The sequence below is a fragment of the Bidens hawaiensis genome, unplaced genomic scaffold, assembly GCF_021521415.1.
Source record: "Bidens hawaiensis isolate Kalapana, Puna unplaced genomic scaffold, B.hawaiensis_p1.1 tig00067119_1, whole genome shotgun sequence".
Classification (NCBI taxonomy): Eukaryota; Viridiplantae; Streptophyta; class Magnoliopsida; order Asterales; family Asteraceae; genus Bidens; species Bidens hawaiensis.
The window spans coordinates 23,310-48,431 of NW_027501891.1; the positions used below are offsets into that span (position 1 = coordinate 23,310).

Consider the following 25,122-nt stretch of genomic DNA (forward strand, 5'->3'; position numbering starts at 1 on the left):
ATGGAGAGAGTGGAAATGTTCAAGAGGAAGAAAATGGAGCTAAAGGCTGCCAGGTCAGCAAAGCGTGTTAAAGAGATTAAAGTGGTGGAGAAGGAAAGTAGCATCGATGAGTCATCGAGTGATGAAGATAGTGATGATGCTGTTGACTGGAGAGCTAAACATTTGTAGGCATTATTCACTTGGCGGTAGCTTTCTCTTTTCTATCTCTGTGTACGGGTGTGTATGAGTCGGTTTTTAAGTTTTTTGAAAATCGTTCAGTTTTGGGTTTTTTGGGTTTGTCATTTGTGCTTTAAATTTTTGGGCCATAAAATAATGATTATGGGTCTTAACGCTTTGGTTATTTCAGTTCGGTTATTGCCTTTTTTTATAACAGATCGTTTTTCAGTTTCATACTGTAAGACCCCGTTACCGGTGCCTCACTTTAACGTTGGATTTACTCATAAACACATTTCTGAATATCAGAGTGAATTAAAACTTTCGCGGAATAATAATAATAGTCAACCATTCATTACAAATATTCATAACTTGTCTTTTTAAACATAAATAAAACATAGTATCGAAACATCATGACAAATCTTCAGATGGCAGCCTCTTCAATCTTGCCATGTGTCCTGCTCAAACTAGATGTCTCAATCTGTTAACTAGCATGCATACAAAAAGTCAGCTACGCTGAGTGAGTTCTAGTTAGTCAGACGGCATACAATAAATCCACATACTTACATATGCACCCGAAGGTACATACCTTCATATTTACTTACATACTTACATACATACATACGTTCTGTCATTCTTTCATTCATTCTAACATACATACTTTCATTCATACATATACGTTTTAAAGAAAATTCCGCCCTATAACCTTCGTCGGTATTATTAGGGTGGGTCCCTGCGTTCTCCGGTATTATTAGGGTCAGTTCCCTCTATTCGCCGACATTATTAGGTCGGTTCCCTACATTTGCTGATACTATTAGGTTCGGTTCCCTACATTCGTACTACTATAACATACCTGTCCTTACATACTTTCCTTGACAATACGTGCAATCTCTGAAGACCGTTCATGTGCCATCAACATATCATACATACATTATTCATACATCATATATTCATACATACATCATTCATATTTTTAACTACCACTTGATGACACATGCAATATCCGAAGATCGTTCATGCACCGTCAAGAAATCATCATACATAAATAATACAAGGCATACACTTACCACCTAAGGTACGTGTATTGACTATCACATCGAGTATGCACACAACCCCAAAAACATAACAAGGAAGTGGGGCCAGAAACTCACCTCAATGCGGTTGCGTTCACCGTTTATGGTTATTCCCCTCTATAGCTGGGCACGACTAAGTGTATAACAATTACGCATATTAATTACTATCGCTGTCCATATCGTATTTCTAGTCCAATTATAACCCTCAATGAACGGGGGTCCGGGGGCAGCACCCCTGGCAGCGGGGTCTAGGGGCGACAGCCCCTAGCAGGGTCCAAGGGCTTCTTTGTAATTAAATCATTCTTTTTCTAAGTCTAAGGACTGTTCTGTCATTTTATCAAATTTCTAGTTCGTTACATTGCTCTTAACGATTTGGCTTATCTTAGCGAACTGGTTCTTCTAAAGAATTGAACCATTTAACGAACTGGACCCTTAACGAATCAGTCCATATAGCGAACCAGTCCAAGTAGCGAACTGGACCTTTCTAATTCGTTATTTCTTTTAACAAATGATCAACGCGAATTGGGAGCTAGTTCGTTAACTTATCTTTAACGAATTTGAACACGAATTAAGTCTAGTTCATTAGATTTTTCTTTGACTAATCGCTTGACGAATTTCCTCCAATTCGTTAACTCCTCGTTAACGAATTACCTCTAACTCGTTAACTTTCCGTTAACGAATTAGGGTTAGGTCAGGGAATGTCAGAACATTCCCTGACATCTCTTAACCACGTATACACTTTTCCGGCGCCGTCGCCGGAAAACCGCGGATTCGCCGGAAAGTTGAGTTTTAACTCGTTTTTCACCACTTTTCGTCACATTCGATCTAGATCTGAGCTAGGGTGATCCCTAAGCTCATCTTAGGTTCGGTTTATACCCGATTCCATCCGGATCTCGTGACGTAAACAGTTTAACGATTTCGGCTCGTCGTTTCGTGACTATATCTAACGGGTTTAAGCTCATTCAATATCATACTATCATTACCTTGGATCGGGATTGGTTTTTTCCTTGGTGTTTTCGGCTAGTGAAAGAGAGCAAGATAAGAGAGAGCTAAGTGTGTGTTTTGGTGGGTGTATGGAATGTGTGTAAAATGAATTAAATGGGTGATTAAAGGTATATATATTTATTGATCATGGGCTTAAGCCCATGGTCTTTCCTTCTTTCTTTCATAACCTAAGTCCATAACCCATATCCATTTACCCAACACTAGCCCGACTCATAATAACTCACATTTCATTTTTTAACCAGAACTCGAAAAACGGGATGTTACACATACACATACCTATCTTTGTTCCTTTGATAATCTTTATTAATACAGAGGTGATTAAGTGGAAGGGTTAGGGCAACGGGTCAAATTGTATTTTTTTGTGGGTCAGGTTAACCTGCAAACATCTTGTTTAAAAAGGAAAATTATGTAATAGTAATCTGAAGTTTAAAAAATCACAACTTTAGATTGTTATTATAATAATATTTTGCTTTTAAACAAACTGTTTGTGAGTTGCCATTGGGCTTCCTAATTTTTTTTAGTCGGAAAACAAGTTAGTTCAAAATAATAAACTCGGGCCAAAACTTAAATTTTTAATAGTTAGTTGATTATTACACATTTCGACCTATAATATTTGGTTACGCCATTTATTAACTATTTTTTAAAATTGATTTTTGGTTCAATTCTGTTTGGGTTTTTCGGGTTTTCATTAATAGAAAAACTGAAACTTAAATGAAACATGGTTTCTTAAAAAAGAATAAAATCATATGGCTTTTATTGTTCAATTATGTCGGTTTTGTATGACCCCTGGTTTGGATGTTGTAATCACTCGATGACACCTCCCACCTGTTATTTTCAAGCAATTCAAGTTCAAAAAAATTAAACCGGTTTGGTAGTTCGAATTAAAACATAACCAAAATTGAACCATTCACTAGTATACTGTCAGTTGGGAATATATTTGTACTCTTTGTGCATAGATTCTCAACTACTTTAATTTTTCAATATTTTTGCAGATTAGTTTTTTTGACTAAGCGATTGAGCTTCACAAAATGAGATGTTAATGTCATTTTAAATATTAAGCCAAGGCAAAGGAGACGATTACTATTGTAAACTGAACTTTAAATGTGACAAAGCGTCAAGGGTGAACGAACATGTTTGATTGATTTATGATTACATTTCTGTGTTATGTGATGCTTTCATCTTTCTTCCTACTCCACAAATCCATATCAACAACTGTTTTTAACACAGGTTTGTACGACTTGTTATGTGTGTAGTGATTCTCCGACTTCGTCATTTCTAACACTGGTTTTATCTTAATAGTTGTAAATAAACTTGTAAAGATTCATTTTTGATTTGATAAAAAATACTAAGTTTTATTTGATCGGTTTAGCAACATGTTTGCCATTGAGTTTGAAAATAACTTATTAGCTTTTTCAAAAAGCCATTCTGAAATGCAATAATTTGTGGCTTTTAAAAAACAACTTTTAAATTATTTCTAAAAGCTAAATTAATAATGCTTTTTTTGAATGCCACACTTTTTTCTAACTTATTGGCCTTTTGTAATTTAATAAGCTAATAAGTTGTTTTCAAACTCAATCCTAAACATGCTCTAAGATAGACGTGTTTTGGTCGGTTTTCTTAGTTAAACAGAAATAAACGAAAAAATTGGTTTCGGTTTTTTGTTTTGTTTTGGTTGGTTTTCTTAGTTTGGTTTTGATTTTGTTTTTTTTTCCTTTTGTTTTGGTCATATTTAAACCAACACGTATTGACCTAAATCTTGCTCCGACCCGACTCCGTTCCAACCCGAAAAATGTTCGGACATGACCCCTTTCGACCCGAACCGAATTAACCTTATATGTATCAACCTATTCCAACACAATCACGTAACATATCATATTTTGTAAGATTTATAAAGTATATCAATATCATACTCAAATTAAAGAAAATAAAATGCTCGTTTTAATGATATAATCTTTCAAAAAACATATTGACGTGTTAAAAGTTATGTCCGTTAAAAAGTCATGGATGGTAGTTAGCTTAAAATAAGGGCTAAATGTGTAACTATTCTTTAAATTTACAAAAAGTGAGTGAAGTTGAGGGACTAAAGTTGAAATTATCTTTTATAAATGAATGTTATTCTTAAAATTATTTGCATTATGGCTTGTACCTAAAACAAAAAATCTTGTAGCTCTTAAAATTTGAGGGGTCATTAAGTCCTATATTATATGTAAGGCCCGTTACCGGTAACCCTACTCTAGTGTTGGATTTACTCATAAACGTAGTTCTAAATATCAGAGTTAATTAAAACTTTCGTTCATGCACCTGACGGTCCATACCTTTATCTAACACTTGATGGCACATGCAATATCCGAAGATCGTTCACGCACCGTCAAGCAATCATCATACATAAATCATACAAGGCATACACTTACCACCTAAGGTAAGTGTATTGACTATCACATCGAGTATTCACACAACCCCGAAAACATAACAAGGAAGTAGGGCTAGAAACTCACCTCAATGCGGTTGCGTTCACCGTTTATGGTTATTCCCTTCTTGAGCTGTGCACGACTAACTGTATAATAATTATACGTATCAATAAACTATCACTACACATATCGTCTTTCTAGTTTAATTATTACCCTCAACGAACGGGGTCCGGGGGCAGCGTCCCTGGCAGCGGGGTTCTAGGGGTGGCAGCCTCTAGCGGGGTCCAAGGGGCAGAGCCCCTGGCTGGGGTTAAAACATCTGGTTCGTTACTTATCCTAGCGAACTGGTAACGAATTGAAACCTTTAACGAACTGGGTAATTAAACGAATTGGACTTATAACGAACTGGGCCCTTAGCGAATTAGTCCGTGTAGCGAACCAGTCCAAGTAGCGAATTGGACCTTCTAATTCGTTATTCCTTTTAACGAATGGTCCATACGAATTGGGATCTAGTTCGTTAACTTTTCTTAACGAATTGCCTCACGAAATGCTTCTAATTCGTTAACGAATTACCTCTAATTCGTTGACTTCCCTTAGCGAATTAGGGTTAGGTCAGGGAATGTCAGAACATTCCCTGACATCCTTAATCTCATATTAACTTTTCCGGTGCCGCCGCTGGAAAGACGCCGGAAAACCATGGATTCGCCGGAAAAAGAGTTTAGACTCGTTTTTTCACCGTTTTTCGCCCCGTTCAATCCAGATCTGAGCTAGGGTGATCCCTAAGCTCATCTTAGTTTCGGTTTATACCCGAATCCACCCGAATCTCGTGACTTAAACGGTTTAACGGTGTCGACTCGTCGTTTCATGACTATATCTATTGGTTAAAGCTCATACAAGATCATAGTATCATTACCTTGGATCGAGATCGGTTTTCCTTGGTGATTTCGGCTAGAGAGAGGCTAGAGAGAGAGAGAGCTTAAGTGTGTGTTTGAAGGTGTATGGAATATGTGTAAATGAATGAAAATTGGGTATTAAAGGTTTATATATTTATGGATCATGGGCTTAGCTCATGGTCTTTCCTTCTTTCTTTCATACCCAAGTCCATAACCCATATCCATTTAACCCAACAATAGCCCAACTCATATTCTAGTTATCTAAACCGATAACGACCCACTATAAAATAGACGAAATTTATTTTATTACTATAACCAAAGGTAGGATGTTACAAGCATTCCCCTCCTTAGAGAGGTGTTGTCCCCGAAACCTAACTATTACATACACAAATTTGGATAAAATTTGTGCATTTCTTCTTCAACTTCCCATGTAGCATCAGATCCTTTGTGGTGCTTCCATATCACTTTCACTAAGGGTATAACCTTGCGTCGTTGTTGCTTTTACTTACGGTCAACTATCTCGATTGGTTGTTCAATGTAGTTCAACTGTTCATCAACCTCAATGTCCATTAATGGCACGTGCGACGTGTCATCAGCTAGACATTTTCTCAGATGAGAAACATGGAAGGTTGAGTGAATCCCTTCTAACTCTTCTGGCAAGTCTAACTTGTAAGCCACTTCACCTACGCGATCTAAAATCTTAAACGGTCCAATGTACCTTGGACTCAGCTTTCCCCTCTTCCTAAAACGAATAATTCCTTTCCAAGGCGAGACCTTGAGCATCACATTGTCACCAACGTTAAACTCAATCGGTCGTCGCCGCTTGTCAGCATACGACTTCTATATGTCTTGAGCGACTGTCATTCTTGCTTTGATCTGATCAAACCTTGAAGAAGTTTCTTGAACAACTTCCAAACTTCCCATCTCCTTTTGGCCAATCTCTCCCCAACATACCAGAGTTCTACAACGTCTTCCATATAGCATCTCGAATGGTGGCATACCAATACTCGAATGGTAGCTGTTGTTATAAGAGAACTCTGCAATATGCAAATGGTCATCCCAACTTCCACTAAAGTCTAAAACACAAGCACGTAGCATATCCTCAAGGGTTTGGATCGTCCTTTCAGACTGTCCATCTGTTTGAGGATGATATGTCGTACTGATGTTCAACCTCGTTCCCATAGCTTCATGGAATTTCTTCCAGAACCTTGATGTGAACCATGTATCTCTATCAGACACAATCGACAGTGACACCCCATGCTTAGATACAACTTCTTTAATGAACAAGCTTGCCAACGTTTCTGACAAGATAGCCTCTCGTATAGGCAGAAAGTGAGCACTCTTGGTCAAACGGTCCACAATCACCCAGATGGTATCATGATGCTTAGCTGTACGAGGTAGCTTAGTTATGAAATACATGGTGATGTGTTCCCATTTCCATTCTGGTATCTCGAGCGGTTGCATCTTCCCATAAGGCTTCTGGTGCTCTGCATTGACTTGTAAACAAGTTAAGCACCTACTGACATAATCTACCACGTCATTCTTCATTCCTAGCCACCAGTACTCTCTTTTCAAATCTTGGTACATCTTCGTAGCTCTTGGATGAATCGAATACCTTGACTTATGAGCTTCATCTAAGATTCGACCTCTGAGATCTCCATGGCGTGCAATCCACATACGGTTAAACCTAGTCTTAACACCATGCGTGTTTTCCATCAACTCGTCTTGCTGACCGAAAATTCTTTCTTTCTTCACTAGCCCTTCATCTGCAAGCACCTCCGTTTGCACCTTGACGATTTCTTCAAAAAGACTTGAATTCATAATCAACTGGTATGACTTTACTGTTGCAATGACTTCCACATTCTTACGGCTTAACGCATCAGCGACCACGTTAGCTTTACCAGGGTAGTACTTAATATCGCAGTTGTAATCCTTTATCAATTCTAACCATCTTCTTTGCCTAATGTTTAGCTCCTTCTGTTCGAAGAAGTACTTTAAACTTTTATGGTCTGTGTAGATAGTACACTTAGTACCGTACAGATAATGTCTCCATATCTTGAGAGCATGCACTACTGCTGCTAGCTCTAAATCATGCGTCGGATAAGTACTCTCATGGACTTTCAACTGTTTAGACGCGTAAGCTATCACTTTCACTCGTTGCATCAACACGCAACCTAACCCACGATGCGAAGCATCAGTATAAACAACCAAATCCTCGTCACCATCGGGGCAAAGCAAGGATTGGAGCTTACGTGAGTCTTTTCTTTAACTCCTGAAAAGCCTCTTCTTGCAACTTCCCCTAACTGAATACTATCGACTTTCGGGTCATACTGGTCAATGGTGCGGCTATCTTGGAGAAACCTTCGATGAATCTCCTATAGTAGAAAGCTAACCCTAAGAAGCTTCGTATATCAGTCGGATTTTGTGGAGTCTTCCAATTCTTTATTGCTTCAATCTTAGCTGGGTCCACGGTAATCCCTTCAGGATTAATCACGTGACCTAGAAATTGCACTTCTCGCAACCAGAATGCGCATTTCGAAAACTTAGCATACAACTTCTCTTTCTTCAAATTCTCCAATACCTCTCTCAGATGTTCAGTATGATCAGACTCGCTCTTTGAATAAATTAATATATCATCGATGAAGACAATAACCGACTTATCCAACATTGGTCGACACACCCTCTTCATCATATCCATAAATGCTGCAGGAGCATTTGTTAGACTGAATGACATTACGAGGAACTTGTAGTGTCCATACCGCGTCCGAAACGCTGTTTTAGGGATGTCTGCCTCTTTCACTTTCAACTGATGATAGCCTGATCTAAGATCTATTCGTGAGAACCAACTTGACCCTTGCAGTTGGTCAGACAGATCGTCAATCCTTGGCAAAGGATATCTATTCTTTACCGTAAGCTTGTTCAACTCGCGATAGTCTATGCACATTCTCATACTTCCGTCTTTCTTCTTCACGAAAAACACTGGCGCGCCCCAAGGAGAAACACTTGGTCTTATGAAACCTTTGTCGAGGAGTTCTTGCAGTTGGGACATCAATTCTTTCATCTCAGACGGAGCTAGACGGTAAGGCGCTTTCGCGACGGGCTGGGCTCCTGGTACTAAGTCTATCTGGAATTCTATCTCTCGCTCCGGTGGCAACCCCGGAAGATCCTCAGGAAATACTTCTGGGTAATCGCGCACTATAGGAACATCTTTCATTTCTTTTGTCTCAGCCGTAGCGTTGACAATATACGCCAGGTAGGCACCACACCCTCGTCTTAATAACCCTTCGGCTTTTATTATCGAAATGACGTTAAGCCCTGAACTTTCCTTATCACCATAAACTATCACCGCACTGCCATCCAAGGACTTTAGCTTTATTATCCTACTCTTACATACTATCTGAGCTTCATACTCGGACAACCAATCCATTCCCAAAACTACATCGAACCCTCCTAAGGTAATGAAATACAAGGTAACAGGGAACTCATGTCCTTCTAATTCTATCTTACAATCATTAACCATTTTCGTTACTTTCACCGAGGTCTCACTAGCGGTTTCTACTATGAAGGTTTCAGACACTCGGCAACGTTGGATCGGGATCGGTTTTCCTTGGTGATTTCGGCTAGAGAGAGGCTAGAGAGAGATCTTAAGTGTGTGTTTGAGAGGTGTATGGAATATGTGTAAATGAATGAAAATTGGGTATTAAAGGTTTATATATTTATGGATCATGGGCTTAGCCCATGGTCTTTCCTTCTTCTTTCATACCCAAGTCCCTAACCCATACCCATTTAACCCAACAATAGCCCAACTCATATTCTAGTTATCTAAACCGATAACGACCCACTATAAAATAGACGAAATTTATTTTATTATTATAACCAAAAGTATGATGTTACAATTACATACAATATCCATATCTTTATTTATAACCTAACGGTACGTGCAATATCCGAAGAGCGTTCACGTATCATCAAACAATCATTCGTATCAATCACATATATCATACTTGGCATACACTTACCATTCAAGGTAAGTGTATTAACTATCACATTGAGTATGCACACAGACCCGAAAACATAACAAGGAAGTGGGGCTAGAAACTCACCTGAACTCAGGTACCTTCCGTTAATGGTTACTCCTTTCTTGATTGTGCACGGCTAGCTGTATAAAAATTATGCGTATTGATTACTATCACTTTTCATATTACGTTTCTAGTTAAATTATTACCCACAACGAATGGGGTCCGGGGGCAGCGCCCCTGGCAGCGGGGTTCTAGGGGCGGCAGCCCCTAGCAGGGTCCAAGGGGCAGAGCCCCTGGCTGGGGGGGGAAATTTTATTTCTGTTAACTGTCTTAACACATTTTCCATTAGGATTTTAAATTATTTTCTAATTTGCTAACTCCGTCGCCATAACGAATTAAGCCTAATTCGTTAGCTAATTTGTTATCTTTTATGATCTGATTCGTTAGTCTGGTTCATTGTCTTATCATAGCAAATTGGAATGTGACGAACCACCTGATTCGTTACCTAGTTCGTTATCCAAGTTCTCTAGCCTACTTCGTTTTCCTAACGAATTGGGCGGGTAACGAATCACTTGATTCGTTACCTGATCATAACGAACTGGGGAAACTGATTCGTTATTTGGACATAACGAATTGATGAACTAATTCGTTATCTGATCATAACGAACTAGGATAATCAATTCGCTACTATATCTTAACGAATTGCACAATCTTATCCAGACTTTGACTCATGGGGTCAAAGTCAAAATCGTCAAGAACAACAAATAGTCAACAGATCTTAGATCTGCAATTAAACCTTTGTTCCTTAACCAAATAACACGATTTAGGTATCAACGGATTCGGATTCACAGCGCCTACAAACCCTAACCCTTTGTTCGTCCAAATATTCTTGTTTATGGGGTGCGATTTAGGCATATATGCTACGGGTTCTTTTAGGTTATCAATTAACCTGTCAATCGTTAATGGATTTAAGTAATATTTGTTGTGTTGGATTCGTTTTCAACATACTAAAGCAGATCTGTGATTTCCCAACCAATCCGAACCTAAATGAATGATTTCTAATCCTAAAGGTACCTTAAATGAAGCGAACTACGAACACGGTTAAGCCTTGATGTTGACTTGGTTCTTCACGATGATCTAGCACCAACAAGCTCGGGTTATCGTTTTTGGATCTCGGTTCGGTTTATAGGATATAGTTTGTGTGTGTTTATCAAGGTGTAGACTATGGTGTAGATTTGGATAAAAATGGAAAGGAATTGGGTTTAAGGGGTATTTATACACCCTTAAGCTCATGGACCTAAGGCCCATCTTTCCCTTTTGGTCCATAATTAAGTCCATCTAAAAGCCTACTTATCCTATCATATTTTATTATTATTATTATTATTATTATTATTATTATTATTATTATTGACCGAACGAAAATTGGGATGTTACAGTTCAAGTATGCAACTAAACAATCATCTCATGTCATTTAACAAATTAGTTATCGGTAAACAAATCTGGTTAACTGAATAGTTGAGGAAACCGTTTAATCCTCTAGCAAGATCTAATTGCATAATATGATACGTACACGAGACGATTACATTAATAATACTTTATTGATTACGTTACTGTTCAAACATTACATATGTTAAGCTTAGATAGAATCCAACATCATAGTGTTACTTGAATACATAAGACACGAATCTCTTATCTCACATAAATATGATCTGCCTATATATAGGCCCAGGCCCCATTCGTTAGCATCACTAACGAATGAGGTGATTCCATTAACGAATGAGCTCCCATCCATTAAATCCCATAACGAATGGGCATTGTTAATTAATGAATGAGCTATATTCGCTACACTCATAGCAAATGTGCTCCCAGGCTAACGAATGAGGCAGTTACTCTAACTAATGGACCCCATTAGCTATACAATCCATAGCGAATGGGCCATATTACATTATAGCCTATTAACTAAACTACCCCTAGCCACTTCGATCATTTGCGGACAACAAATCATGCACTAACAGTTCCAGATGAGCCCATTGCTCTAGGTGATCAGGGTACTCAACCAAGTACCTTGGAACCCACACCTACCACCAAAAATAAATCTTCCAAGACATTAACAAAACACAAATCCTCAAAGAAAACCAAAAAGGTTGTTTAGGAGGATGAGGTGCCTAAATCACCACTGGCACCACAAAGTCCACAAAGAAAACTGACTGTTGTTACTTCCTGACAACAAGTTACATCACCACCTAAACAAGTTGATGCTTGTAAAGCGGTATATAAAAAATTAGAAGATAATGACCAAGTAAGAGTAATAAAAACCTAAAATACCCTAAACCAAACCAGTAGCAACAGGCAAGTGAACCCATCAGGTGTAGAATAGCACTGGGAAGACCGAGAATATTGAACCTTAGAGACACTTATTAAATTAACAAAACTGGTTCTAAAATCTAATTAAATAAATAATTAAGAAAAGATTATTTTTATATTTTTATTTGTTTTATTTTAAGCTAATACTTAATTAAACTAATTCAAACTCTAAGACTTAGACGAGAACAGTATTGAGAAAGGCGTTACCTAAGCTTGAAATCCTATTTGTGAATCTTAGACAAGAACAGTATTGAGAAAGGCGTTAACTAATTCAAACTCGAGTCATGTGTAAGACCAAATTAGGGTCGGAAAAATTCGATACAAAAAAGATTAAATTAGTTTGGTTCGTGTTGGTACAATTTTAATTCAAAAGGAGTTAGGTCTAAACATGTTTCAGATTAGAACAGTGTCAGGTCGTGGAAAGGGATTCAGATCAAAACAAGTTGGTTTAAAAAATTAGTTATTTGTAATTGCTCTATATTACAGCTTTGTTTCTTGATTTTCGCCACCAGCTACACGCTTACTGCCTTTGCACGAATTACACGTCTATATTCGGGTTATATTTGCACTATCATCAAGTAAATCATGTACCGACACTGATTATGCGGTTGATGTTAGGTTCCGTACTCACTCCGCCGCGCCACGCTGGCACCCAGCTAGTTTTATTAAAAGCTCCAACTACTCTGAAAAACACCTAAATATATCCAAAAAGCTACGGCTAACGACTTCCAGCCACCACCTTTCAGCTTCCAGCTAACAGCCACCAGCTAGTTTTGCCAAACATGCCCCTAGTGGGTTGACAAAATGTGAACTGATGATGATTTGATGATACAACTAAAGAACCCAACATTATTCATAAAACCCTTCTAATCATCACAAGGAATGACGTCAACGTGAATTTTCAGCTAAGAAGATTTATCATATACTTGTAAACATGCTGTTAAAACTCTAGTCACACATCTCATGAAACATACAACAAAATTGGTTTTTGTTGCAGTAGTATGTCAAAAAATAGCATGTTCATGCATCATACAGTTTTTATTAATGGGGAAATTTGGTTATTTAGTGGCGTCAATTAACAGTATCCCAACTAAAATAGATTCTCTAGATCATTGATTTTAATATACACTATATGTGGGTAAAAATCAATCAAATAACTAATAGGGGTAAAATGTAACGAACTAAAAAATTCATTAAAAGTCAACATAAATGATACATTGACATGTTAACTTTAGATGAAGATATATAAGATTTTCCCTTTTATTGAAAAAGAAGATGATTCATAGCACTTACCATAGAGATTTTCTTCACCTTTTCAGCAAGCTCCTTTTGCTTCAGTAAAGTTGCTTTAGCCTTAGATAAGACATCGAGAGAAAGGCCACCAGCATCTAAAGAATTACCATCTTTACTGGATTTCCCAGGAACCTCATGAGATCTGTTACTTTCATTTTCATTTTTGGTAGAAATCAAAGATACCTTAGGAAGAGGGTGGTCATGTGCTAAATGTGTGGTTCCATGTGTCTTACTATGTGAACCACCCTATATATGGACAATATACAAGTCAAGTTATGTAAACAAAACAGTAGTAACATGAAAATAATAATAATAATAATAATAATAATAGACCTCATCATCATCATGAAACCTCCTCCTCCTAGTCCTCTCTTCCCTATCCCTTTGATCCTCATCCGCAGCAACCTTAACCACAAACCTCCTCCTCTCTTTCCTCTCATCCGAAACCCTAGTTCACTTATCATTATAGCGGAGGTCTTCTTCATCACTATCATCGTTTCCTCTCTCCTTTCGCTTGCTGCCGTAGGAAGAAAGACTTTCTTCGCAGTGTTTGGAATCCTGCAGCTGTTTCCGCCTGGATCGTTCCATTCAGACTTTCTTTCTTTCTTTCTTACTTAGAGTTTTCAGATCTCGATTGATGTATGAAGAAAATCTCTATGGTAATTGATGTATGAGTGTATATATATATATAAAGTTTATATATATTTAAAGTTTTTAAACGACAAGAAACGTCGATAGTGAAGTGTCGGGTTCAATAAATAATATTTATTTATTATTAATATTGATTAGTAATGATTAAATATTACAAATTATGATTTGAGAAAAAAATAAATAAAACCCAAACTGGGTATAATGGGACTCGAACCCCACTGGGTATAATGGGACTCGAACCCGGAGGGTGGCCGGCTCCCAATACTTGAACACACACACACCAGCCATGCGCGCTGGTTTGTCAGTTAGTTTACATAGCAAATAAATATTTATTTGAAGATACTAAAATACCCAAATAGATAAAGAACCCTAGACTTTTCTATTGATAAATATGTAAATCGTTTGTTGTAATTACGTTAGGGTTATTGTTAAAATGTTATATCGATCATAAAGCATAATCAAATTATCAGAAACAGTTACGAAAGAAAGGCTTAATCGGACAATGAACAGACGGCTCAAGCACTTCGGGTATCTACATGTTGTATCGTCCAATTCCTTCAAGGGCTTTGGTCGGGCAAGATTAATTGAATTATCATGAACAGTAATAGCATAATCCCAATTTTGCCTATGACGGGTTTCGCTAATATGTAAACGAGATCATACAGATTGTATAATCCAAATTAAACGTGTCGGTGTGATCCTAATAGACGTAGGAACAATCTCCTAATATCATTTCAAGTTTAGGACGTAAATTAAGCTTCAAGAAATCAAAACGGGTTGCAGGCTGAATAAATTAGGATATAGATACGAGTCTGGTTCTTGGGTTTGGGTTAATATAATATTATATAACTAATAACCAGATTTTGCAAAAAGACCCTTTAAGTTCTAAGGTGGATACCATATATGGTTAAACTAAAGTTTAGGGGTAAAAATGTTAATAATTGAAAGTTATATTGATAAATTAAATAAATATAATAATAAAATAAAAATAACTTGAATAACGTGACGTTTTATAGATTAAAATTTCCTGAAAATGAAAACGGGTCATGTATTGGTTGTTAATATATATATAAATGAAAAACCCGAATTGTTACACATGTGAACAAACTACCATTGATGTCATAGTATATAACCGTAATAATTACCAATTACCGGAAAAATTGAATTACCAATGGATGTAACCAGAATAATTAACAATAAGCGGGATAACTGAATTACCTATGGATGTAACCGGAATAATTAACATAATAAATCCGATAACAATTGAAATCACAAGCTAAATAAACCACTCATTGTATGGAAGATAGATCAAGTAGAGAAAGTTCAACATTTCAAATGAATCTTGGATTTTGATATAGAACCTAAATGACTATATGAAAAATCATATAATATTAAAATCAATACAAACAGAAAACGGTAAAGAAAATGAATTGACAATGACAATAGTGAATAATATATGAAAATCAGCCATTGACGTATAAGAAAATAACCTACGGGAATAACGTACTAGGCGATCGGCAGAGGTGATGATCCGCAAGAAAGAGAGAGAAAATTAAAATGGTTAATAGGGTAAAGGTTTAGATTTGTTGCATGTTTAGTAGGAATTCCATGAAATTCTCATTTCTATTGGAACCGAAAGTAAACAACTAGTTAAGTTTTGGGCCAAGAAAGTAGAATATGTAAGTAGGTGATGGTCGGGTATTATGTATATATATTATTAATTATGTTGTTTTATTGAATATATTGTTCGAATTTTGGTACTTCATACGTGCTTTTGTATTTCAGGTTATTGATCATTAAAGATGCTAAATTAGAGACTTGTACGAGCATGGAATGATATCTTGGGAAGACCGAATAATGATTTGATGTCTTGGGAAGTGTTACAAGGATTTGGGAAGAGTATGGATGAGAAATCATAAGCCGATGCTAAAACTGAACAAGATGGGTTGACAAAATGCGACCTTAAAGTAAAACGAGCATATCCTGAGCTAGAAAATGAGTTACGGGAGCCATAATATATGAATTTTGGGTTTCTCGACGAGAGGAATCTGAAAATGATGTTTTCTTATGTCGCGATACGCGATGGGATGGTCATATGTCCGTCGCGTATCGCGATGGACATAAAAGACGGAAAAATTAGGTTTTAAGCATATTATTCATGAAAAAGAACCCTAACTCCGTTTTGACGACCAAGAGGCGATTCCAGCAGCTACAAGAGGCTATTTTCACCAGCATATCTTCTGCCAAGACCCTACATATGATTCATATCATCCGTATTGAAGATCCAATGATGTTAAGGCTCGGCTAATCTCCTAGAATCGCACCCCGGATGTATAGTTTGTAATCTTTACAGTTTTTCTCATGTGACTAAGAATATTATTGTATTATTATTGATGATTGATATATGATTATTGATGTTCGGTATTTCTGAGTGTTCGGTCGGTTTTGGTTTACGTTAGTCTAAACGATATGTTACCGGTTGCTAGATAATTGATCATATGACTTTTTGGTTAGATTGAAAACAATAGAACATACAGTTACTCTTAACTGAGTCACACTGGCAAGGACTGTTTGATAACCAGTGTCGTGTGTAAAGTGATTGTTGATGTCTAAGGTTTTGTCTGATTGATCAGTCTTTAGTTAATCGTTAATAATTAATCTGTTAGGTTGCATGAGATAATTGTAGGTCACTTACTTGAATTCCCGGGTGTGATTTGTTTGTTAATTGCTTGAACTTGTTTACTTGCGTGTTACTTAGTTCTCTAAATTCACTTTAATTGCTTGTGTGATCAGCACTAAAAACTAGTTACTTCATAATAGTAAATCTGTACAAGAATTACATTGACCACATACTCCTGGTGGATACGATACCTTTCTTATCCTATCTAGGTAGTTTAATTAGGTTTTTGATTGACTCAAATGATGGTCATCAGTAGGTTAAATCTGGACCCAACCCAATAAACAGACAGACATATAATCAATCGAGATCAGAAAACCTAACACTCTGTTCCAGAGTGTAATTTAGGGAGAGAAAAGAAAAGATAGTAAGAGGAATTAGGATTTAAAGGTGTTCCAGAGTTTTTTTAGGATGGAAAGGAAAAGAAATGAAAAGAAAATTGGCACTATTCCTTTTCCTTCCAAATTGGAAAGAATATGAGGGAAATGAAAGGAGAAAAGGCTTGGCAAGGGATCCTCCCACACCACCTAGATCCTCATACACCATTTTTGTCCTATACGGCTCGTATAGGGCTATACAGTAGTATAGGACCTAAATCATGTCAGTTTGTGTCGGCCATCGTTTATAGTGCCTCGTATAGGCCTATACGGCCGTATAAACACTTTTTTTTTTAAAATGATGACCATATATACAATATATGTGATTTATACGGGTCGTATTTGGCTCGTTTATCTTAACGGGATTAAATGTTGAGCTCAAGCTTAGCTCGTCAAAAGCTCAAGACTGTTTGGGGCTGGTTGACCCAACTTGTTTATTATTACATTTTCTAAAAATAATTTGAGGTTTTTTAATATTCTAGGCATACTTGTTGCTTACATATAATAAAAATTTGAGGTTTTTTTAACATATAGTCCACATAAATTAAAATAAAAGTGCACCCCAAAATACATAATGTTCCAAATTACTTTCAACCTAATCTTATCAACCATCATAAAAATGTTTCATGTTTTAAGCTTAGAAAACTGAAAATCTGTCTATACGGGTCGTATAGCACTATACGGATCGTATAGCTTTTATGGTTTTGTCAGAAGGCAATACGAGCCATTTAATGCCTATACGGCTCGTATAGGCCTATACGGTCGTATTGGCTACAAAAAGCTGTTTTTCCCCCTTGTTAGGCATGTGTACCCTATACGGCCGTATAGACCTATACGAGCCGTATAGGCATGTGGGGTTGGTGTATGAGGATCACATCCCAAAGACTTTAACAAACTCAATTACTATGTTGCCCTCATCTTTATATCTGTATCACTTCGTCGATCCTTTTTCTATCAAAATCAAACCCAACCGACCGTGCATCATCATACCCACATCCACAGGTCACAACTGCTTCTCAATGCTTGTTTCAACCCCTCTTTTATTAGGTATTCTTAATTTAATATCTACCACTTTGTTTTAATTTTACATCTTTAGGGTTGACTGTTGAGTTAATTAAGTATTCACAAAAGAAACTTTAAGTTACATCTTTAGGGTTGGTTTATAATTAATGGTATTTTGAAGCATATATGTTAGGGGTGTTTACGGTCCAGTATCGGCGTTATTATGTCAAACCGTGAGTCGAACCGTTAGTTATAGTTTTTGAGAATTGTCTAATCGAAATTCAAAACCAAACCATTAGTAACGGTTTGGTTTCACGGTTAGACTTATAAGGCCTTAAAAAATAATGTCATTAAATAATTGAAAATTTAAACAAATAAAATCCAAATTTGTAAACAGATTATTAGTCTAAAATATTCTATGTTCAAGTTTTCTTTATGTTTTGGTGATTGGGCCACAAACAACCCAACACACATACATATCTCAAGTAAGTTCTATCTAAATGAATCACTCATTTGGACAACATCTAATAAAACAATTAGTGGATCAGTTAAATCAAAAGCCTAACCATGTCCATATTTGCTTTAATTAAAACTAATATTAACTATAGATAAATGCAATTCACAAACTTACACTTATATGGCTTGTATTATAATCAGACACTTTTTCAACGGTTCATAAACATGAGGTGTTAAATGGGCCAAAAGAGGAAGAACATCATAATAAGTGTGATAGCATGAGGTAGTACCGGAGTAGACCGACTAAGGAATTCAATTGCAAATGAAACGTGGACTAACTATTTGATGCATCCAAACAATGAAATATATGTCAAAATAGTTACAAAATCGAACGCTATGGTAATTCGAACAAAGATGACATTATTTATTTTATGTTGTTTTTGGTAGTTTTTTATTATGGATTTTGAAAACAAGTTGTTATGGTTATGTTGGTTATGTATGTAGTAAACATGTTTGACCATATTTTTGTTATGTGGATTTTCTTGTTTATATATAATACCTGCACAGTGTGGTATAGAGTGTGTGTATACAAATTGCACTGCAGTGACATATATAAATGTTTGAAGTTTGGAATTTGGGATAAACACGTGGGACAGTGATGGTATGTTTATAACAGATGCAGATTAAGTAAATAATAAGCACAAATGCATACTGTTGAAACTTTAGTTGTAAGGTGAATCCAAATATATATAATAGGCATTGTAGATGAAGTTTAGAACACTCTTGGCATGTTGGGAAAATCTGCAATCTTTTTGGCATGTTGGGATGTCTTTTATTATAATTTTCTTTAAAGGGTATAATGGTAAAAACATAGTATTCTTTTCTTTTCCATCCATCTTAGGAACACATAAAGTATTTAATTTTCTTTCCTTTTCATTAAACTTGGGAACACAAAATGCACTCACATCTTTTCTTTTCCTTTCCCTTCTATTTCCTTTCCTTTCTTTTCTCTTGTTAAATGAAACTCAAGAACACAGCGTAAGAAAGAAAGAAAGTCTGAACACCGCGAAGAAAGTCTTTCCTCCTACGGCATCAAGCGGAAGGAGAGAGGAAACGATGATAGTGATGAAGAAGACCTTCGGTATACTGATAAGCCAACTAGGGTTTCGGATGAGAGGAAAGAAAGGAGGAGGTTTGAGGTTAAGGTTGTTGCGGCTAAGGATCAAAGGGATGGGGAAGAGAGGACTAGGAAGAGGAGGTTTCATGATGATGATGAGGTCTATTATTATTATTATTATTATGACGACGTACCAGGCTCAATTGAATCTGCGAATTAGAGTTTTATGGATCGAATCGTACCGGCGACCGGAATCGCGAATTTTCCGGCGACCGAAACGCCAGCGAATTGCGATTCGGTACACGTCGTACCAATTCGAAATTCGCGGCTAGGCTAGTGATTTTATGTAACTATGCTTTTAACCAAACAAAGTTTTTTATTGAGTATGAGTTTTTTCTTAAAAGCTTGAAGCTAGAAGCTCCTAAAAGCTCATTGTCAAACATATCGTAGCTCTTCTACTTGAGTCAGCAGGGGCATCTTTTTGGTTTCTACTTTCCGAACTGGTTGCTACTCGCTATCTTACGAGTTCAATGCAGACACCATTATATAAGAAAACAAGAAGTTTTAAAATAATTTGTTTTTTAATAAAATGGGTAAATTTCAATTTTTTAACAAATAGGTAAGATTTTAAAATTAAAATGGATACATGAGAAATTTTGGAGTCTTGAAAAACTTAGAATAAAATGGCCATTTTTTAATTTGTTTTTTATAATGAACTGAGTAACTATGATATTTTACAGGTTTGTAAGGGTATATATAAAATTCTCTTTTAATAAAAAGCATCTCTTGTTATTCTCAGCGCTCATTTATTATTGAAATCAGTAATGGTTTCGTATTATAGTGTGGTGGTGGTTTATATTTCTGTGTTTGTTTGGTGCAGCTAAACAAAAGTGCTGACACAAGCACAAAGCCACTCTCGGGACCTGTCCAATCTCTAACCGCAACTGCACACACTTTGCTTTCTGGTTCCACTACTTCTACGCAGCCACCTGTCGGTGGGGTACCTCAACTTGCAGGACTTACTGCACCCAAATTTGAAGCTGTAAAACGTGCACAAGAGCTAGCTGCTACAATGGGTTTTAGGCGGGACCCGGAGTTTGCTCCACTTTTAAACATGTTTCCTCGACAGATGCCACCCAAGGTTGTAATTCAACCCAAGCCCGCTAAGGCCCCGGTTCTTCGTTTGGATGCGTTGGGACGAGAAATAGATGAGCGTGGCAATGTGGTGAATATGCAAAAGTTGAACAACTTGAGCACTCTTAAGGTCTGTTTCTTCTTTCTTTTTAAGTTGTAAAATTTGTAAAACTACACATTTTAAACAAAAGGATTAAGAAGTAAAAATGTTGTTTTGAAAAGTTTTAACAAGTGCTTATGGAACTTCGTGTTGAGACGCTAAAATTTGTTACAGATAATAACAAGAGATCTCAGACATGTAACTTTTTAGAGTTTGACTCTTAGATCCCAAGTCTCATAATTCATAAAAATGACTACTTTAGCATTAGGTTAAAAATGTAAACTTAAAAAAATTAAAGAAACTTTCGTAAGATGTTACTGTTATAGCTCTAAAAGATGCTACAAATGGTAACTACATATCTCAAACATGCAACCTTTTAAAAGTTTAAATTACAGTTTTATGCTTTGTTTGAAAAATTAACAGAATTATATCAGAAGTTAGTGTTAACTGTTAAGACCTTTAAAGATATTACAAATGGTAACTGCAGATCTTAAACATGCAACTTTTGAGAGTTCGACCCCAAGTTTGTTAATTTTATTTGAATTGCGGTTTTACTCTTTTGTTTGAAAACTTAACAGATTTTTCAAGGGAAGTAAATGTTTAAGACTCTACAAGATGTTACAAATGATAACTACGGATCTCATACATGCAACTTTTTAGAGTTAGACCACATATCTGCTTTTTTTCCATGTCTATAAGTTCTTTCAGAACGAAAATTTTCCCTTTTGTTTGAAAAGGTTAAAATAGTTTTTAATGGAACTTGGTGTTTAAACCCTAAAAGATCTTACAAATGATATGACTCTGCATATCTCAAGACCAATGTTTTCAGACCCGGGCCGGATATTGACCCGGACGCCTTAGCGGGTCAGAGGTCGGACCGGATATTGACCCGGATGACGTTATTTATATATATATGTGTGTGTATTTATAATTATAACTAACAATCTAAGTATCTAACACTAATAAAAGCAATAGAAGATCATACATTCGAATTTAATTGATAATTTTGTTTGTTTAAATGACTGAAGATTGAAAAAATAAACACATAAGTTACTCCGTATTGTTATCAATATTATTATTATTAAATATTTAAATCAATGAAAAATAAACTATCCATGACCAAGTATTGGGAAGCGAGAACAAAAAAATACAAAAGCCAAAAAGATTATATTTTGCAAATCATTTAACTCCTTTCTACATCTGCAAATCTCTTTTCTTTCGTCATCGACTGTTACTCTTCTTAATCGAATCCTCAGTTGCAGCACTAATTTCAGTATTTTACAACATGGCTAGTCTGTTGCAAGACCTTTGGTTGGATCCTCAACCGTTGCTCCGGCTAGATCTGGCAGATCCAAGGCCGATGAAGTTCCATTCTTGTTTAAAATCTTGCCATCCGGTCTGATCCCGGATCTCCGGTTTCCGGCCAGACCGTGACCCGCCTGAACCGGCCGGGTTTTTAGAAAACGGGTTGTGAGTGAGAACCGGACCGCTGTCATCACCGGGTTCCGGTCCGACCGGCCAGGCCGGGTTTCAAAACACTGCTCAAGACACAAACACACAACTTTCTAGAGGTAGACTGAAGTCTGTTAATCTTTTCAAAATGACAGTTGTATGCTTTTTAAACAGGTAAAACTGTCATTTTGGAAAGTTTAACAGATTTGTAATGAATTTTAATGTTTAAGATTCTAAAATATATAACAAATAATATTTTCAGATCTTAAATGTGCAACTTTTTTGGAGTTAGACCAGACTCCAAGACTTTTAAGTTCGTCAAAATGACAGTGTTATACCTTTTTTTAAAGAAAAAGGGTGATATTGTCATTTTAAAAGAAGATCAAACTTTATTTTTGTTTCTTGATGTCTAATATTGTTCTAACTCTTGCTTTTGTTTATTATAACCATCCAAGTTAACATCAACAAACAGAAAAAAGATGCATTTCAGATTCTGAAACCCGAATTAGAAGTTGACCCGGATAAAAACCCACACTTTAACCCTCGAATGGGTATTGATAAAACCAAGCTTTTAAGGCCTAAAAAGATGGCATTTCAGTTTGTGGAGGAAGGTAAATGGGCTAACGAAGCAAAGATCATAAAGTTAAAGGTATGTTTGTCATTCTGGTTTGAGGTTTGTTTGTAACACGGTGTTAGTTGGTGTTTGTGTTTTTAGAGTCAATTTGGAGAAGCACAAGCAAGAGAGTTCAGAGCAAAGCAAGCACAGCTTGCAAAGGCTAAGGCTGAACCCTATATTAATCCCAATCTTATAGAAGTGTCGGTGAGAGTTAGCACTAAAGAGAAGCCGAAAGACCCGATTCCTGATGTCGAGTGGTGGTAAGTTTTCAACTTCTGTTACAATTTTGTTAAATACAGCTGCCATTTTGTACATCTTTTGGGTCTTAACACTAACTTCCGTTACAATTTTGTTGAATATAAATTTCATTTAGTTATGTGTTCAGTTAAAAGGATAAAACATTCATTTTAGAAGAAATTAACAGGATTTTATAACAGAAGTTAGTGTTTACTTCAGAGATGTTACAAAATGACAACATATCTTAAACATGCAGTTTTTAAAGTTAGACCAGGAATGTTTTATTCTTGACAAACTGCAAGGACTATTTATGTAATTACAACTGTCACGTGGTTTCTTTGATTTATCTGAAGTAATGCTTTGGGGTTCTTAACTTAGATAAGTTCTAATTTTCTAGACTTGTAGCTATTGTTTTGTGACATTTATTGGGGCCAACGGTAAGTTTTATTAAAAGTTCGTTTAGTTTTTCAAAATGACAGTTTTAAACTTTCAATACAAAAGTTTAAAACACTATCATTTTGACAAGATTAACAGAATTTTTAACGGAAGGTAGTGTTGAAGACATTAAAAGATGAAACAGATGACAACTATTGTTCTCAAACAGGCAACTTTTTAGAGTTCATGTTTTATTGTTTTTAAAATGGATGGTTTATAGTTTTTATTCGTAAGGGTAAAACCGTCACCATAGATAACAGAAATTTTTACGGAGGTTAGTGTTTAAGGCCTTAAATGATGTTACAAAATGACAACTACATATTTCAAACATGCAACTTTTAGAGTTTAGATCCCAAGTCCGCTAATTTTTCAAAATGACAGTTTTAACATTTTGTTCAAAAAGTATAAAAGAACGAACAAAATATGTAACAAAAGCTAGTGTTAAGACGCTAAAAGATGTCCCAAAACAACTACATATCTCAAACATGCAGCTTTAGTTGAACCTCAAGTCTGTTAATTCTTTTTTTCAAAATGACGGGTATAGACTTTTTGAACAAAAGCGTAAAAACTGTCATTTTGAAAAAGTCAACAGAATTTGTAGCAGAAATTAGTTTAAAGACAAAAAGAGTTTTTACAAAACAACAACCATGTTTCTCAAAATGCACCTGACTGCGTTACTTTTTACAAATTACCGATAGTATTGTATAATTTACTCTATCTTTTTCAAAAACGATTTTACCTGTTTTGAGCAGTTTTACTGTTTTTTCATCTCTAATCTTGTTTCAAACTTTTAGGGACATACCACTTCTAGATTTTGGTACTTACGGCACCGTAACCAAAGGCGGGATACCAGAAGACATACTAAAAAAAGAAAAAATCACTTTATACACAGAACACCCCGACCCATTGAGCCGCCGGCCGAACCCGCTCCTCCCCCACCCCAACCCTTAAAACTCACCCAAAAGGAACGCAAAAAACTTCGCACGCAAAGACGTTTAGCCACTGAAAAAAACCGCCAAGAAATGATTCGACAAGGCCTTCTAGAACCTCCAAAAACAAAAGTCAAAATGAGAAACTTAATGAAAGTTCTTGGTCCGAAGCAACTCAAGATCCTACCCGTTTGGAAATGGAAATACGAACCGCTACAGCTGAACGCGAGCAAGCTCACGTTGACCGAAACATTGCGCGGAAATTGACTCCATCTGAGAGACGTGAGAAGAAAGAACGAAAACTTTTCGGTGACAATAATTCACTTGAGACGATAGTTAATGTGTACAAAGTTAACGATCTTTCTCACCCGCAAACAAGGTTTAATGTTGATGTTAATGCGCAAGAGAATCGGTTGTCAGGGTGTGCGGTTATTTCTGAGGGTATTTGTGTAATTGTGGTTGAAGGTGGTGGTAAGTCGATAAAACGGTATCAGAAATTGATGTTGAGGCGTATAAATTGGGCAGATGCTGTGAAGGAAGATGATGAAGATGAGAATGAGAAGTTGAAGAATAAGTGTGTGTTGGTGTGGCAAGGCAGTGTGGCGAAACCGAGTTTTCATGGATTTAATGTGCACGAGTGTATAACCGAGAGTGCGGCTTGTAAGGTGTTTTTGGATGCGGGTGTTGGGCATTATTGGGATTTTTCGGTTAACTTTACGGATGAGGTGTGA

The 25,122-nt window shown here is 36.4% G+C and overlaps 1 pseudogene; it reads left to right on the forward strand.

Moving 5' to 3' along the window:
* On the forward strand, nucleotides 1-25,122 carry LOC143604846 (protein RDM16-like; annotated as a pseudogene).